Here is an 18,014-nt window from a genome sequence, read left to right on the forward strand (position 1 = left end):
TACAATATAAGTATTCTTTTAGTTTAGTCGCAAAATTTTTCCATAATTAGTTAAAAAATTTAATTTAAACGCAATTTTACAACTATTTAAAATTTAATTCACATATTATTTCAACATTAATGCAAGTTAACTAAAGTTTTATATTATTTTTTGAAGACGTTAAAAAAAATAGCAATTGAATTTTAATAAAATTTCAAATAAAAATCTATGAAAATCTGAATTTTTCTCACTTTTAATAAACAATTTAAAAAAATAAAATTTTTTAAAATAATTTTAATTCTCATTTTGTTAAAATTAGTTGAAGCTTTTCATATTATATTTAATGTTACTTTAAAAAAATTTAACGCAGCTCTTTGAAAGAATTCAATTACCTTGACATATATATACCAAAATTCTTCGCCGAAATTCAATTATTTTCAAAAATTTTAATACAATTCTTTGCAAAATTTCAATTATTTTTATAAATAACGATATTCAACACAATAATTCAATTATTTTCAAAAATTTTAATACAATTCTTTGCAAAATTTCAATTATTTTTATAAATAACGATATTCAACACAATAATTCAATTATTTTCAAAAATTTTAATAAAATTCGTTGCAAAATTTCAATTATTTTCATAATTAATAATATTCAACAGAAAAATTCAATTATTTTTAAGGGGATTTGAACCTTGATGACGTCACAGTTTGTGCAAAGCATTAGTTTTAAATCTGTGACGTCATCATGGTTCAAATGCCCTTAAAAATAATAAAAGTCATCGCAGAATTTCAAGGTATTTTTAATATAAGAAGAGTTTTATTATTTATAAAAATAATTGAATTTTTGCGAAAGAATTTTTTAAATAATTGACTTTCTGAGAAAAATTCAATTATTTTCAGGAATTTCAATAAAATTCTTTGCAAAATTCAATTATTTTCATAAATAACAATATTTATCACGCGAATTTAATTATTTTAAAAAGTATAATAAAATTCTTTAAGGAAAATCAATTATTTGCAAAAATACTTTATTTTAAATAATTGAATTACTGTGGAAAACTTTATTTGTGAAAATAATTAAATTTTTCAATTAATTGATTTAAAATAGTATTAAAAATAATTGAAATTCTTCGATGAGTTTTATTATTTATGAAAATAATTGAATTATTGCTTAGAATTTTATTAAAATTTTTTTTTAAAAATTGAATTTCCATGAAAAATGTTATTATTATTGAAAGTATTTGAATTACTGTAAAGAATTGTATAAAAATTTTGTTAAATAATTGGTTTTTTCGAAATTTGTTTATAAATGCTATTCTACATTAATTGAATACTCGTGGAAATTTTAAAATAATTAAGAAAATAATTTTAGATGAATTTTATCAATTTTTTTTTAAATAATTGAATTCTTTTGCTTTTTATGAAAATACAAGATATTGAAAATAATTCAAGTTCGAATATTTTTTGAAAATAATTGAATCAAAATTGTTGATTCTGCGCGAAAATTCAATTATTTTCAAGTAAATATTAAAATTATTTTCAGAGATTCAATTATTCTTGTAAATAATAAAATTCTTTTTGTAGGAAATCAAATTTTTTTATAAATAAATTAATGCATCGCAGAATTTCAATTATTTTCATAAATAATAGAAATCATCGCAGAAATTCAATTATTTTTAAATTTTTTCTTTTAAATTCTCATCAAAATTTTAATTATCTTTATAAATAGCAAACTTCAGCTCCAAAATTCAATTATTTTCAAAAATTAAAATAAAATTTTTTTTAAGAATTCAATTATTTTCGTAAATTTTCGTACATTGCGGAATTTCAATTATTTTTAATTCAATTTTTAATGAATTTTACACAATGAATTCAGTTGTTTTCTACGAAAAATATAATTCATCGCAAGAATTCAATTATTATTCTTTTAAATATTAATATAAAATTCTTTGAAACGATTCAATTATTTTAAAAACTTTAAAGAAAATTTTCCGCATGAATTCAATTATTTTCAGAAATAATAAAATTTTTCACTGGATTCAATTATTTAAAAATTTTCTATTAAAATTCTTCGACAGAATTCAATTGTTTTCATAATTATTAAAATTCTTCGCAGAATTTGAATTATTTTCAATTCTTGTCAAGATTTCAATTATTTTTATAAATAGCAAAATTCGACGCTGAAATTCAATTATTTTGAGAAATTTTAATAAAATTTTCGTAAGAATTCAATTATTTTTAAAAGTATCTAAACAAATTCTTAACAAGAATTCAATTATCTTTCTAAATAACATATTTTCCCCCAAAAATTCAATTATTTTTAAAATTTCCAATACAATTTTACCCAAGAATTCAATTATTTTCAGAAACAATAAAATTTTTCATTGGAATTCAATTATTTTTAAAATTAATAAATTTCTTCGCATAAATTCAATTATTTTTTAAGAAATTTTAATAAAATATTTAACAAAATTCAATTGTTTTGAAAAATTTGAATAAAATTTTTCTCAAGAATTCAATTATTTTCGTAAATGATAAAATACATTGCGGAATTTCAATTATTTTTAATTCAATTTTTAATGAATTTTACACAATGAATTTAGTTGTTATCTACGAAAAATATAATTCATCGCAGCAATTCAATTATTCTTTTAAAAATTAATATGTATAAAATTCTTGAAAAACGGTTCAATTATTTTAAAAACTTTAAAGAAAATTTTTTCACACGAATTCAATTATTTTCAGAAATAATAAAATTTTTTACTGAATTCAATTATTTAAAATTTTGTTTATGAAAATTCTTCTCCAAAATTCAATTGTTTTCATAATTATTAAAATTCTTCGCACAATTTCAATTATTTTCAATTTTTTTCTTTCAATTCTTTTCAAGATTTCAATTATTTTGACAAATAGCAAAAATTCGACGCTGAAATTCAATTATTTTGAGAGAAATTTTAATAAAATTTCGCAAGAATTCAATTATTTTCAGAAACAATAAAATTTTTCATTGGAATTCAATTATTTTGAAAATTAATAAATTTCTTCGCATAAATTCAATTATTTTTTATAGAAATTTTAATAAAATACTTTGCAAAATTCAATTGTTTTGAATAATAATAACTTTCTTCCAAGAAATTTAATTATTTTCAGGAATTCAATTATTTTGAAAAATAAAAAAATCTCTGGAAATAAATAAATGCATCGCAGAATTTCAATTATTTTCATAAATAATAAAACTCAACCCAGAAATTTAATTATTTAAAAAAAATTTTTTTTAAATTCTCATCAAAATTTTAATTATCTTTATAAATAGCAAATTTCAGCTCCAAAATTCAATTATTTTCAAAAATTTGAATAAAATTTTTCTCAAGAATTATATATTATTTTCGTAAATGATAAAATACATTGCGGAATTTCAATTATTTTTAATTCAATTTTTAATGAATTCAATTGTTATCTACGAAAAATATAATTCATCGCAACGATTCAATTATACTTTAAAAAATTAATATGTATAAAATTCTTTAAAAACGGTTCAATTATTTTAAAAACTTTAAAGAAAATTTTCCACATGAATTCAATTATTTTCAGAAATAATAAAATTGTTCACTGAATTCAATTATTTAAAAATTTGTTTATGAAAATTCTTCTCCAAAATTCAATTGTTTTCATAATTATTAAAATTCTTCGCACAATTTCAATTATTTTCAATTTTTTCTTTCAATTCTTTTCAAGATTTCAATTATTTTTATAAATAGCAAAAATTCAACGCTGAAATTCAATTATTTTGAGAGAAATTTTAATAAAATTTCGCAAGAATTCAATTATTTTCAGAAACAATAGATTTTTTCGTTGGAATTCAATTATTTTCAGAAACAATAGATTTTTTCGTTGGAATTCAATTATTTTGAAAATTAATAATTTTCTTCGCATAAATTCAATTATTTTTTAGAAATTTTAATAATACTTTAATAAATACTTTGCAAAAGTCAATTGTTTTGAATAATAATAATTTTCTTCCAAGAAATTTAATTATTTTCAGGAATTCAATTATTTTGAAAAATAATAAATTTTCTGGAAATAAATAAGTGCATCGCAGAATTTCAAAATTGTCTCAATTTGATAGAGAAAAATTTGATTACAAAAACTGTATAAGAAAAACGTGAAAATTTGCAGCAATTCGACTTTTAGTCGAATTTGACTTTAATATCGTCTTTTAGAGACGAATTCGAGTCTTTTTAGAGACTCTACATGAATTGTTTTGCCCGGATGAGTAAAACACATACATATTGTAGATATACATTCGCTAATGCATTTATGAAGGCAGCATAAAGAAAATGTAGCGTGAAAATCGATCAATAGACTTTGATGGCCCTACACACATGTGGATAGCAAGCTATTCTCTATATATCGAGATTCACATTACTAACTTGGCTCTATTGCAGGCGCGTTCGTTCGTTCGTTCGTTCCGTAAATGCATCGTTCTCCTCAATACTTGAAGCAATCTCGTTCGCGTTTGTTCGAGGATCTAAAGCTATCCACCCTTTCGATAGGCAAAATTGCTATAAACTATCGTTTTCTCCATTCGTGTAGATCACACATATTGTGCTCTACATCAATACATATACATAAAACGCAAAGAATAAAATTCCTTCTCGACAAGCAACAATAACTTTTCTTTAAAAATCAAGTTTTCCTTCGCGAGTTTATATTTTTAGTTTTATCCCTCACATCACCTGCTTCCGATGAAATGACCAGGAAGACATTTTTATTCTCGATCGGTATTTTTTTTTTATCTGCTTTTAAATATGGAGAAAATCCGTTTTTAACTCTTTCAACCATTGACCCTTCGAATTTTTTTTCTCAACGTCTCGAGGGTTGTCACTTGAATTTCTATTTTCTAGAGAAAAAATTTTGAATTTTCCCTAAAGAATATTGTGATTCAGTTTTAAATCTATTAAATTATTATTCGAAAACATTTCTTTAAACATTTCAATAAATGTCCATCATTAATAGCTCATTTTTAAAAATAGTAGCTAAATAGTTGTACGAGGTGAAGAAGAAAAATTGTCAAAAAGTATCAATAGTCCGTGTGAGCATGAGGCCTACAAACATTAATAAACAAAAAAAAAGAACAGTGGACATTTAATTCAAGTTTTATAAACTTCGCATTTCGCAACTAAAGATTCCGAAGGTTGCAGTCAAGTTAATTTCAACTTTCAGAAAACTTTCTCAGCACTGTGTGGTTTCTTTTTTGAAGAAACCTTTACAATTTTGTTGAATAATATTTTCATTCAACGAAAGACAAACTTTCAATTTTTGTTCCATGTTTGCTCGAAATCATTCCGTTCAAACAAAATGTTGTTAAGAATTTTCCACTAAGCAGAAGACATTCAATAATAAATGTATTACAAATTTTACAAACAATTAAAAAAAAAAGAAAAAAGTAAAGAAAATAAAACAAAAAATACTCACATTTCCTTCCGTTATTGTGCCGAAGAGATTGAAAACGAAAAGTGCCTTCTTTTTGGAGAATTCTTCAAATCTGGAATAAAAATAAAAAGAATTAAATTCAAACAAATAAAACACTAAAAAATTTAAATACTATTACAGTTTTACAAAGAATTAAAATTTTCTCAATGATTTCAATTTTAAAATCTTTTGAAAAATTATTTCTCAAAAAAAAAATTCATACAAGGCTTCTAATATTAAATTATCAATTTTTTTTAAATATTTCATTTTTTCTCGAGAAGTATTAATATTTTTTTTTCAAATAATTGAATTGTTGAGAAGAATTTGTACTATATTTACAAAAATAATTGAATTGTGAAAAATTTTATTGAAATGTTTGAATAATAATTGAATTCTTGGGAAAAATGTTATTATTTATAAAAATAATTAAATGTATTTTCGGAATTTTATTAAAATTTATTTTTTATATAATTGTATTCTTATGGGGATATTTATGAAAATAGTTAATATTGAAAATCATTTAGATTTGAACAATATTTGAAAATAATTGAAATTTGTCCAATTTATTAAAATTTTTCAATAATAATTGTATTTTGTCAAAGAATTTTGCTACATGCAAAGATAATTGAAATCTTGACAAGGTTTTTTTTAGAATTTTGAAAAAAAATTGAAATTTGGCTACGAATATTATTAAAATTTTTCAAAATAATTGAATTTCGTCAGAATTTATAAAATTAATTGAATTTCGCAAAGAATTATAAAAACATTTTTTTTAAATAATTGAATTTCTGAGAAGAATTTTACTGTTTACAAAAATAATTGAATTGCAAAAAAGGTTTTTGAAATTTTTGAAAATAATTGAATTTTTGTATAAAGAATTTCATTCAAATTTTTGAAAATAATTGAAATTCTGCAAAAATACTTAATCAAAATATTTAAGAATAATTGAATTTCGGCAATTTTGTCAAATTTGTATTGAAACTAATTGAATTCCTGTGAAAAACTTTATTATTTTCTTGGGAATTCTTGGGACGAATTTTAGTTCAATTTAAAAAAAAATTTAATTCTTTTGAGAAATTTTATTAAAATAGTAGATATTGTAAATAATTGAATTCTAGCGGATAAATTTATTAAAATTTTTCTAAATAATTAACTTTCGTCGAAGATAATTGAATTCTTAACAAGAATTTTTTAAAAAATTTATGAAATTAATTGAATTTTGCGAAGAATTTTAATAACAATTTTAAAAAAAAATTGAATTTCAGAGAATTTTACTATTTAACAAAAATAATTGAATTGCAAAAAATTTTATTAAAATTGTTTGAAAATAATTGAATTTTTGTATAAAAAATTTTATTCAAATTTTTGAAAATAATTGAATGTTTGTATAAAAAATTTTATTCAAATTTTTGAAAATAATTGAAATTCTTCAAAAAAAATTTATCAAAATATTTAAGAATAATTGAATTTCTCCAATTTTTTTAAATTTGTATTGAAACTAATTGAATTCCTGTGAAAAATTTATTATTTTTGTAAACAATTGAATTCTTGGGAAGAATTATAAATCAATTTTTTTTTAAAAATTCAATTCTTTTGAGAAATTTTATTAAAATAGTAGATATTGTAAATAATTGAATTCTATCTGATAAATTTATTAAATTTCTTTTAAATAATTGTATTTCGTCGAAGCTTTTTGCAGTTTCTAAAGATAATTGAATTTTTTTTTTAGAATTTATAAAACTAATTGAATTTTGCTAAGAATTTTAATAAAATTTTTTTGAAAATAATTAAATTTCTACGAAGAATTTTACTGTCTACAAAAATAATTGAACTTTCGCAAAGAATGTTATTGAAATTTTGTCAAAATAATTGAATTGACGTTAAAAATATGATTGTTTGTGAAAATAATAATTGAATGTTTGCCACGAAAATGAGTAAAATTTTTGAAATAATTGAATTTCTATGAAGAATTTTTTTGTATTTGTAGATAATTCAATTCTTGCGAAGAATTTTATTAAATATTTTTAAATAATTGAATTTGCAGTTCAAAATTTTATTGTATTTGTGAAAATAATTGAATTCTTGCGTAGAATTTTATTGAAAAGTTTGAAAATAATTGCATTCCTGAGGGAAATTTGATTATTTTTGAAAATAATTGAATTCCTGAGGGAAATTATATTATTTTTGAAAATAATTGAATTCCTGAGGGAAATTTTATTATTTTTGAATAGGTAATTGAATTAATTGAAAATTACCAAGAAGTCGAGTAAATAATTTTTTTAAATAATTGAATTTTTTTTTGAATATTTTATTAAAATAGTAAATGTAAAAAATAATTTTGAATTTTGAAAATTTTTTGAAAATATGTATAATTGAATCGTTTCAAAGAATTTTACTGTAATTTTTTTTAAATAATTTTTTTATTTCAATTTTATTAGTGGACTTAAAGTAGTAGAAATTCTAAGAAAAAAACACCGAAATAGCTTTTAGTGGCTGAAATCTAAAAAAGTATTCAAATAGTAGCATAAGGTAAAAAAAATTTATTAAAAAAAATTTTATTACAACAATTTTTTTTCCACTTCCTTTTCGACAAGAGTAAAGAAAAAAAAGTAATGAAAAAAAAGAGAAATTATTCCCTTACAGCAGATGATTTTTGTCGTGAGGAGAGCGCATATATCAGGGTATAGTTGTGAAGGAGACATTTATACGACCCGAGAAGGCTGATTCAGCAGAAAACGAAGGAATCCTTCAGCAAGCGCAGTTGATGCCGGAAGTCTGGTCCACATAGTGCATAAGGATATATCAAATCAGCAAAGGATTGCCCAACTTTCTGTAAGGAAGGAATTCCAGAAATGGAGAGATTCGATTTTCCAGAGCGATTTGTCACTTTGAGCTTAGAAAGTGCAATCATCTTCAATGAATAAAAAAAAAAAAAAAAAAAAAAAATAAGAAGAAGAAGAGGAGGAAAAAAAACCAGCGAACAAGAGATAGGAGAAAAATGTCTTCACAAGTCACACTTGAATTCAATTTTTCGTTTAAATATTCGACGCGAAATAATTTTCGTTCCTCAAACATATTTCGAAATCAATACCTCGAAAAATGCTTCTGTGAGGCAATTTGTACATTTCTCTTCAATAAACGTGTTCCACAAACGTGTACCTATATAAAATTGTTTCTATTTTTCAATTTTGACTAAAAATCGCGAAAATAAAATGTATTTCAAATAATTTAAATAATACATTTAAATAATACATTTTAAACAATATATTCAAATATATTTTGTATAATATTTCATTTTGTATAAAGTTTATTATTTTCAAATAGAGGGAAAAATTGAAAATAAAAATATTCATAACATAAAATTTATAAAATTCATAAAATTCATAAAATTCATAATATTCATAACATAAATTCGTAATTTCTATTTGAATGCCTGGTCAGATCATTAAATGTTTGAAATTCGTGTATTGGAACATTTTGCGAAATTATTAATATTTTTCTTAAATACAAGAGAGGCATATTTCGTTTTATTATCAGAAAATTGTATTTTAATCAAATGTAAATTGAAATCATATGCGTAAAGATGAGAGAAAAAAAAAACACAATCAAAATTGTGTGGTAAAAATATAACAAGGGCGCGAGAAAGTTTTTCCAGTTTTTCCATCTATAGACACGTACACAATTTTCTTTTCTAGTATAATCTTAAAGCCTTATGAGGGGGAAAAAATTCCACCCCGTTGCACTTTGGCTGCTTGAATATTACATGACACTTTAACTTGCTATATTCTCAAAGGCTGATGCTATTGTCAAATCGATAATGATGTTTCGCTATCTGCGTTTACATATTTTTTTTTTTTTTTTTTTTTTTTTTTGAATCTATATGACTATATGGGGGAAAAATATAACTGGAATTTATTTACCAAAATTACCACTTTTAACTCTTTTGTTATAAAAGAAATATCGTAAAATTTTGAGCTTTGAAATTCGCGTCAAAGCTGAGTGTTAAGAAAGAATTTTTGCAAAACTGAATTTTTTTCCAAATTTTAGTTACAAAATTTATTTATTAAAACTAGCAATAATTCAATAAATAAAATTCAATTATAAATCCATTCTCATTAGAAAGTTCTGTACGGGAATTCAATTATTTAAATAAAAAAATTAATAATTTATTAAAATAATTAAATATTTTTTAAAAATTAAATTTTGAAATTTTTTATATAAAGAATTTTATTCAAATTTTTGAGAATAATTGAAATTCAACAAAAAATTTATCAAAATATTCAAGAATAATTGAATTATGCAATTCTATCAAAATTTTATTTGAAAATAATTGAATTCCTGTGAAAAACTTTATTATTTAGGTAAATAATTGAATTATTTGAAAATAATTTATTAAAATAGTAGATAAAATATTTTAATTCTTGCTCATAATTTTATTCAAAATTTGTAAATATAACTTAATTATTAATTTCTAAAAAGAATTTTACTATTTCTAAAAATAATTGAATTACTGGGAAAAATTATATTGAAAATGTTTCGAAAACAATTATATATTATGTTAAAATTAAAATAATTGCATTTTTCGAGAATTTCAAAAAAATAGTTTTTAAAAATAATTAATATTCTGCGATGAGTTATATTATTTATGAAAATAATTGAATTTTAAAAAGAATTTTATCAGAATTTTTTTTAAATAATTGAATTCTTTTAGGAAAATTTTATAAAATTGTAGATATTGAAAATAATTGAATTCTTGTAGATAATTTTATTAAAATTTTTAAATATAATTGAATTACTGAGAAGAATTTTACTATTTATAAAAAATAATTGAATTGCGAAAAAAAAATTTTATTGAACTATTTGAAAATAATTGAATTTCTGTGAAAAATGTATTATTTTTGAAAATAATTGATTTTTTTTCAGAGAATTTTAATAAAATTTTTAAAAATAATTTTTTTTTACATAAGGAATTAAATATTCTATTAAAAATAATTGAAATTCTGCGATGAATTTTACTATTTATGTAAATATATGAATTCCTAAAAAGAATTTTATTTATAAAAATAATTGAATCGCCAAAAAGAATTTTAATATTTATGAAAATAATTCAATTCTTACGAAGAATATTATTAAAAATTTTTTGAAATAATTAAATTGCAGTGATAAATTTTATTATTTGTAAAAATAATTGAATTCTTGAGAGAAGAATTTCATAAAGATTGTTTAAACAATTGAATTGAATTGCGAAAATTTTTTGAAAATAATCGAAATTTTGTCAAGAATTTTATTAAAAATTTTTTTAAAATAATTGATTTTCTCCGCAGAATTTTATTACTTTTGAAAATAATTGAATTCTCACGATGCATATTGTTATTTATATAAATAATTGAATCATTTTAAGAAATTTTATTAAATCTTTTTTTAACTAATTAAACTCTTGCAAAGAATTTTATCGAAATTTTGTTAAATAATTGAATTTAAAGTGAAAAATATGATTTTTTGTGAAAATAATTGAATGTTTGCCACGAAAATGAGTAAAATTTTTGAAATAATTGAATTTCTATGAAGAATTTTATTATTTTTGTAGATAATTCAATTCTTGTGAAGAATTTCATTCAATTTTTTTAAATAATTGAATTGCAGTTCAAAATTTTATTATTTATGAAAATAATTGAATTCTTGTCGAGGATTTTAATAAAATTTTTAAAAAGAATTGAATTCCAGAGAAGAATTTTTAAAAATAATCGAAATTTTGTGAAGAATATTATTAAAAAAATTTTTTGAAATAATTGATTTTCTCCAAAGAATTTCATTACTTTTGAAAATAATTGAATTTTTATGATGCATATTGTTATTTACGAAAAAAATTGAATTTTTGTGAATTATTTTGTTGAAATTATTAAAAATAATTGAATCCACGAGATAAATATAATTATTTGTTGAAAATAATTGAATGTTTGCCAAGAATTTGACTAAAATTTTTGAAATAATTGAATTTCTTTGAAGAATTTTATTATTTTTGTAGATAATTGAATTCTTGCGTTGCATGTTGTTAGTTACGAAAATAATTCAATTCTTGCGAAGAATTTTATTAAATTTTTTTAAAATAAAATTTCAATTCTCGTGAAAAATTTTATTATTTGTAAAAGTAATTGAAAGTTGTGTTTTAAAATAATTGCATTTTTCAAAGAATTCATTTTAAATAGTATTAAAAGAATAATTGAATTTCTGCGTGTAGAATTTTATCATTTATATGGAAATATTTGAATTTCTAAGAAGAATTTTACTGTTTACAAAAATAATTGAACTCTCACAAAGAATTTTATTAAAATTTTGTTAAATAATTGAATTAACGTGAAAAATATGATTTTTTGTGAAATTATAATTGAATGTTTGCCACGAAAATGAGTAAAATTTCTGATATAATTGAATTGCTATGAAGAATTTTCTTATTTCTGTAGATAATTCAATTCTTACGAAGAATATTATTAAATATTTTGAAATAATTATATTGCAGTGATAAATTTTATTATTTGTTAAAATAATTGAATACTTGAGAGAAAAAATTTATAATTTTTTTTTTTTTTTAAATAATTAAATTGAATTCCGAAAGATTTTTGAAATTGAAATTTTGTCAAGAATTTTATTAAAAATTTTTTGAAATAATTGATTTTCTGCGACGAATTTTATGATTTTTGAAAATAATTGAATTTTTATGGTGGATATTGTTATTTACGAAAAGAATTGAATTTTTGCGTAGAATTTTATTGAAATTTTTAAAAATAATGGAATCCACGAGATAAATATTTATTATTTTGTTAAAAATAATTGAATGTTTGCCGCAAAAATTGTATAACAATTTAAAAAAATAATTGAATTTCATTGAAGAATTTTTTTATCTTTGTAGATAATTGAATTTTTGCGAAGAATTTTATTATTTGGGTAGATAATTGAATTCTTGCGAAGATTTTGAGAAACATTTTTAAAAAAATAATTCAATTCTTTTTGGAAATTTTATTAAAATAGTAAATATGGAAGATAATTGAATTTCGTAAAAGTTTGGAAAATAATTTGTAAATAATTGAAAAATAATTGAAAAAAGTACCGTTTCAAAGAATTTAATAATTTTTTGATTTCATTTGTACGTAAACCCATTTGGTTGTATTATCACTCTATATGGTTGACCGTAGATACTGCGAACAATGCTTAACCTCCACGATCTCCCAGCGATCTTATTCGAATCTAGGAAACATTTAATAAACCTAATTTGCCCTTTTGACGTAAAAGATACTACAACTTTACTTTCTACACCCAATTAAAGCCATAGTCAGAAACGGGGGAATAAATAATAACCTATTATTGAGCTGTCTAGAAAGTTTTGTGCAACATTAAAAATAACTCTCCACGTTATACGCCATTGAGATGTGTGTGGATCGATTTAGAAGAATTATGGCTGGAAAAGTGGAAGAGGAGGAGGAGGAGCAGCGTTAGTATCAGATCCTGGAGACGATTTTGGCAATTGGCCACACTGTGTAACCGGAAGCAAACATTCTATTCAGTCTAGCAATGTCGATGTGATGTGTGTCTATATATCTACACTCTCGCGTGTACAACGATAATAGTCACGATATATCCATAGTCCCCTCTCTCTCTCTCTCTAAATCTAGGGCAGTTACCATTTAAGCTCCTTCCAAATTATTCCAAAACTTTCATTTCTTTTCATGCTGCGCAATACAACAAAAAATAATCTAAAATCGTTCAGTAGTAAGCGGAAAGAAATTGGTAAATTTCTGTCGCTTTTTAAATTGAAAGGAATTTTTTTTTTTCGAAAGATTGCAAAAGTAGATTGAGAGGGAGAAGTAAAAATTGTTTTTATTGGTGTTTGCTCAAAGCCGGATGAGTAAGGGGCTTGGAAACGTCAAACTTATCCGCTGCCATGCCGCTTGGTTTGCCATTCGCTAATTCGCCTTCTGGTTCCTGAATTTTCAGCCAATGAACCCCTGTCCCTCTGGTACTAATCCTCGTGCTTATCCGTTCGGTAACCAGCGTATGCTATACCGAAAAGCAGAGAGAGAGAGAGAGAGAAGGAAATTGACGAGATTGGCGCATTGCTATAACACGCTAGGGGTTAATTGAAAGTTTAATCATCCAATTTATCGGATGTTATTATCGAGCACAGACCTCCCTAATGTCGATGAGCCACATAAGGGATGAGATTCCGAAACCCAATTGGAAGCACAATTTACATAATTCCAATTGAGGCATCACAAAGTTCCTCATTTGAAACATTTTTTAGTTCTCTTCTAAAGTGTAGTGTTTGAATGTCGGTTTGTAACAAACAACAGAAGAGTTTTCTTATTAGAAACAACAGAAGAGTGTTGGTTTTTAGTAATTAAATTAACGCATCAACTGTTTAATGATGACAACTTTCACAAACTAAAATAATCCCAGCGAACCAAAAAGTCGAGGGATACTTTATGACAAACAATAATAAGTTTGTCATAAAGTATCCCTCGACTTTTTGGTTATGGACCAAAAAATGTCGGCAAAACATCGATTGTCTATTTGTTTATAATTTATTTGCTCAACAAGTGAGCGAATTAATTTTAAAAAAATTTATTCTACTCCTAATTAATCATGTTGAATTAAATATTAAAATTGAATCGATTTTAAATAATTAATAATTAAAATTAAACATGATTTTCTATAGGAATTAAGATCTTCAAAAAATTCAAATATTTTTCTAAACAGTAAAATAATTCTTCTTAGAAATTCAAATATTTCCATATAAATGATAAAATTCTACACGCAGAAATTCAATTATTCTTTTAATACTATTTTAAATGAATTCTTTGAAAAATGCAATTATTTTAAAACACAACTTTCAATTATTTTTACAAATAATAAAATTTTTCACGAGAATTGAAATTTTATTTTAAAAAAATTTAATAAAATTCTTCGCAAGAATTGAATTATTTTCGTAACTTAAAATATGCATCGCAAGAATTCAATTATCTACAAATATAATTAAATTCTTTGCAAGAATTCAATTATCTACAAAAATAATAAAATTCTTCAAAGAAATTCAATTATTTCAAAAATTTTAGTCAAATTCTTGGCAAACATTCAATTATTTTCAACAAATAATCATATTTATCTCGTGGATTCAATTATTTTTAATAATTTCAACAAAATTCTTCGCAAAAATTCAATTATTTTCGTAAATAACAATATGCATCATAAAAATTCAATTATTTTCAAAAGTAATGAAATTCTTTGGAGAAAATCAATTATTTCAAAAAATTTTTTTAATAATATTCTTCACAAAATTTTAATTATTTTTAAAAATTCTTCTCTGGAATTCAATTCTTTTTAAAAATTTTATTAAAATCCTCGACAAGAATTCAATTATTTTCCCAAATAATAAAATTTTGAACTGCAATTCAATTATTTAAAAAAAAATTGAATGAAATTCTTCACAAGAATTGAATTATCTACAAAAATAATAAAATTCTTCATAGAAATTCAATTATTTCAAAAATTTTACTCATTTTCGTGGCAAACATTCAATTATTTTCACAAAAAATCATATTTTTCACGTTAATTCAATTACTTAACAAAATTTCGATAAAATTCTTTGTGAGAGTTTTATTTTATTTATTATAAACCACAACTTTCAATTATATTTTTACAAAGAATAAAATTTTTCACGAGAATTCAAATTATTTAAAAAAATTTAATAAAATTCTTCGCAAGAATTGAATTATTTTCGTAACTAACAATATCCATCGCAAAAATTTAATTATCTACAAAAATAATTAAATTCTTTGCAAGAATTCAATTATCTACAAAAATAATAAAATTCTTCAAAGAAATTCAATTATCTACAAAAATAATAAAATTCTTCAATGAAATTCAATTATTTTTTTAAATTGTTATACAATTTTTGCGGCAAACATTCCATTATTTTTAACAAAATAATAAATATTTATCTCGTGGATTACATTATTTTTAAAAATTTCCACAAAATTCTACGCAAAAATTCAATTCTTTTCGTAAATAACAATATGCATCGTAAAAAATCAATTATTTTCAAAAGTCATAAAATTCGTCGCAGAAATTCAATTATTTCAAAAAATTTTTAATAAAATTCTTGACAAAATTTCGATTATTTTCAAAAATTCTTCGCTGAAATTCAATTTTTTTCAAAAATTTTATTAAAATCCTAAACAAGAATTCAATTATTTTCCCAAATAATAAAATTTTGAACTGCAATTCAATTATTTAAAAAAAAATTTAATAAAATTCTTCACAAGAATTGAATTATCTACAAAAATAATAAAATTCTTCATAGAAATTCAATTATTTCAAAAATTTTACTCATTTTCGTGGCAAACATTCAATTATTTTCACAAACAATCATATTTTTCACGTCAATTCAATTATTTTGACAAAATTTCAATAACATTCTTTGCGAGAGTTCAATTAGATATTTAAAAAATATTTAATAAAATTTCTTACAATGATTCAATTATTTTCATAAATAACAATATGCATCATAGGAATTCAATTATTTTTAAAAGTAATAAAATTCTTCGGAGAAAATCAATTATTTAAAAAATTTTTTTAATAAAATTAATTGAATTTTTGTTTGAAACTTTAGTTAAATTTTTAGAAAATAATTGAATTTATGAGAAGAATTTTAATATTTATAAAAATAATTGAATTATTGGGAAAAATTTTATCAAACATTTTTATAAAGAATTGAATTTTTTTGAGAACTTTTTATAAAATATTAGATACTGAAAATAATTGAATTCTTGCGGATAATTTTATTAAAATTTTTAAATTGATAATTAAGTTCCTTAGAATTTTACTATTCATAAAAATAATTGAATTAAGAAAAATTTTATTTAAGTGTTTGAAAATAATTGAATTTCTGCTAATATTACTTTTGAAAATAATTGAATTCTTGTGATGAAAATATTGTTTTTTTATGAAAATAAGAATTTTGCCAAAGCATTTCATTACAATTCCTGAAAATAATTGAATTTCTGGGAAGAATTTTGCTATAAAGATAATAATTGACATTATGACAAGAATTTTTTTTTAGAATTTATGAAAATAATTGAAATTTTGCCAAGAATTTAATTAAAATTTTTTTGAAAATATTTGAATATCGGAGAAGAATTTAGATATTTATAAAGATAATTGAAATATTGTTTATGAAAATAATTGAAATTTTGCAAAGAATTTTTATTAAAACTTCTGAAAATAATTGAATTTCTGGAAGAATTCTGTTATTTATCAAGATAATTGAATTCTTTCGAAGAATTGCATTTAACTTTTGAAATAATTAAATGTATTTTAAAAAATTTAACTAATTTCAACAGAATTGAAATACATTTTTTTTGTTAAATTAGTTCAATTAAATCGTTGAATAAAAGCATGAAAAATTCAGATTTTCAAAGATTTGAATTTGAATCCTTTTGAAATTTGTTTATTTATACGAAAATTGTAAATGCAACGCTTATAATTGAATTTTTAAAAAATTTTCTACAAAATAATTGAAATTTGACGAGGATTTTTAAATAATTTTCAACATAATTGAATTTCTGCGAAGAATTTTTTTACTTTTGATTTTTTGAAAATAATTGAATCAATTTATTATTATTAATGAAAATTGAATTTTTTTTATTAGAGTTCGTGGTAATTTTTATAGTTTATGAGGTTTATGATAATTTTTTGTAAGTTAACAGTAACTCTGATGATTTTTGTTATCCGGGTCTTCGGTATATTTTTTGCATAAATTATTATTTTTGCGGCAAAAGAAATTTCAACAATCGCGTATTTCGTATTAGATTGAACAGAGGATAAAAATTTCATTTTAGAAAAGTGGAATAAAATTTGCGGTCCCTTGCGACGAATTTAACATTCGCTAATTTCACTTTAAGCAAAAGCAGTGAGAATATGATTTTGTCGATTTTATATATTAAATTTAACAATCTCTATCAAGTGTATTACATGGCACTAGTGTGCGAGATCTTTTGCGTGGATAACCGCGAGACTAGCAGGGAGAATGAGAGCTCACCGCTGTGGTTCAGTCGTGGTTTCATTCCCCTTGGCGAGAAATTGGAGGTTGGCTAATTGGAAGGCTAATTTCATCGCTATCCTCAGACACTACCCCCTGACCAGAGTCCAACTATAATCCCAGAGATGCTCTTGCATCTCGCCAAAAAGATGAAAATTCCATTACAAAATGTCCAATTTTCAAAATATATTCTTACTTTATAAATTAGAAATTGTAAATAAATTCCTATCTTTAAAAATATTTTAAGGAAACTTTTGTGTCGACTTGAGGAATTTTCACATTTTGCGAATTTTTTTTTTCTTTTTTTTTTTCTTTTTTTTTTTTCTTTTTTTTGCACTCAACTGGAAAAGACTATGAAACTTGGTTTAAATCTGCAAAAATTCCATACGAAAAACACAACTCTCAAGTTAGAAATATGCAGAAGCTATCGCTTTTTACACCCACTCTTCAGTTTGCATTTTTTACGT

The 18,014-nt window shown here is 21.8% G+C and overlaps 1 protein-coding gene across 4 annotated transcripts in view; it reads left to right on the forward strand.

The window, feature by feature from the left end:
- The window catches only part of LOC122510901, a 188,041-nt gene that overhangs the window by 99,413 nt on the left and 70,614 nt on the right, over positions 1-18,014 (forward strand). The window lies entirely within an intron of this gene.

The sequence above is a fragment of the Leptopilina heterotoma genome, unplaced genomic scaffold (assembly GCF_015476425.1).
Source record: "Leptopilina heterotoma isolate Lh14 unplaced genomic scaffold, ASM1547642v1 Lhet_77, whole genome shotgun sequence".
In the NCBI taxonomy this organism is placed as follows: domain Eukaryota; kingdom Metazoa; phylum Arthropoda; class Insecta; order Hymenoptera; family Figitidae; genus Leptopilina; species Leptopilina heterotoma.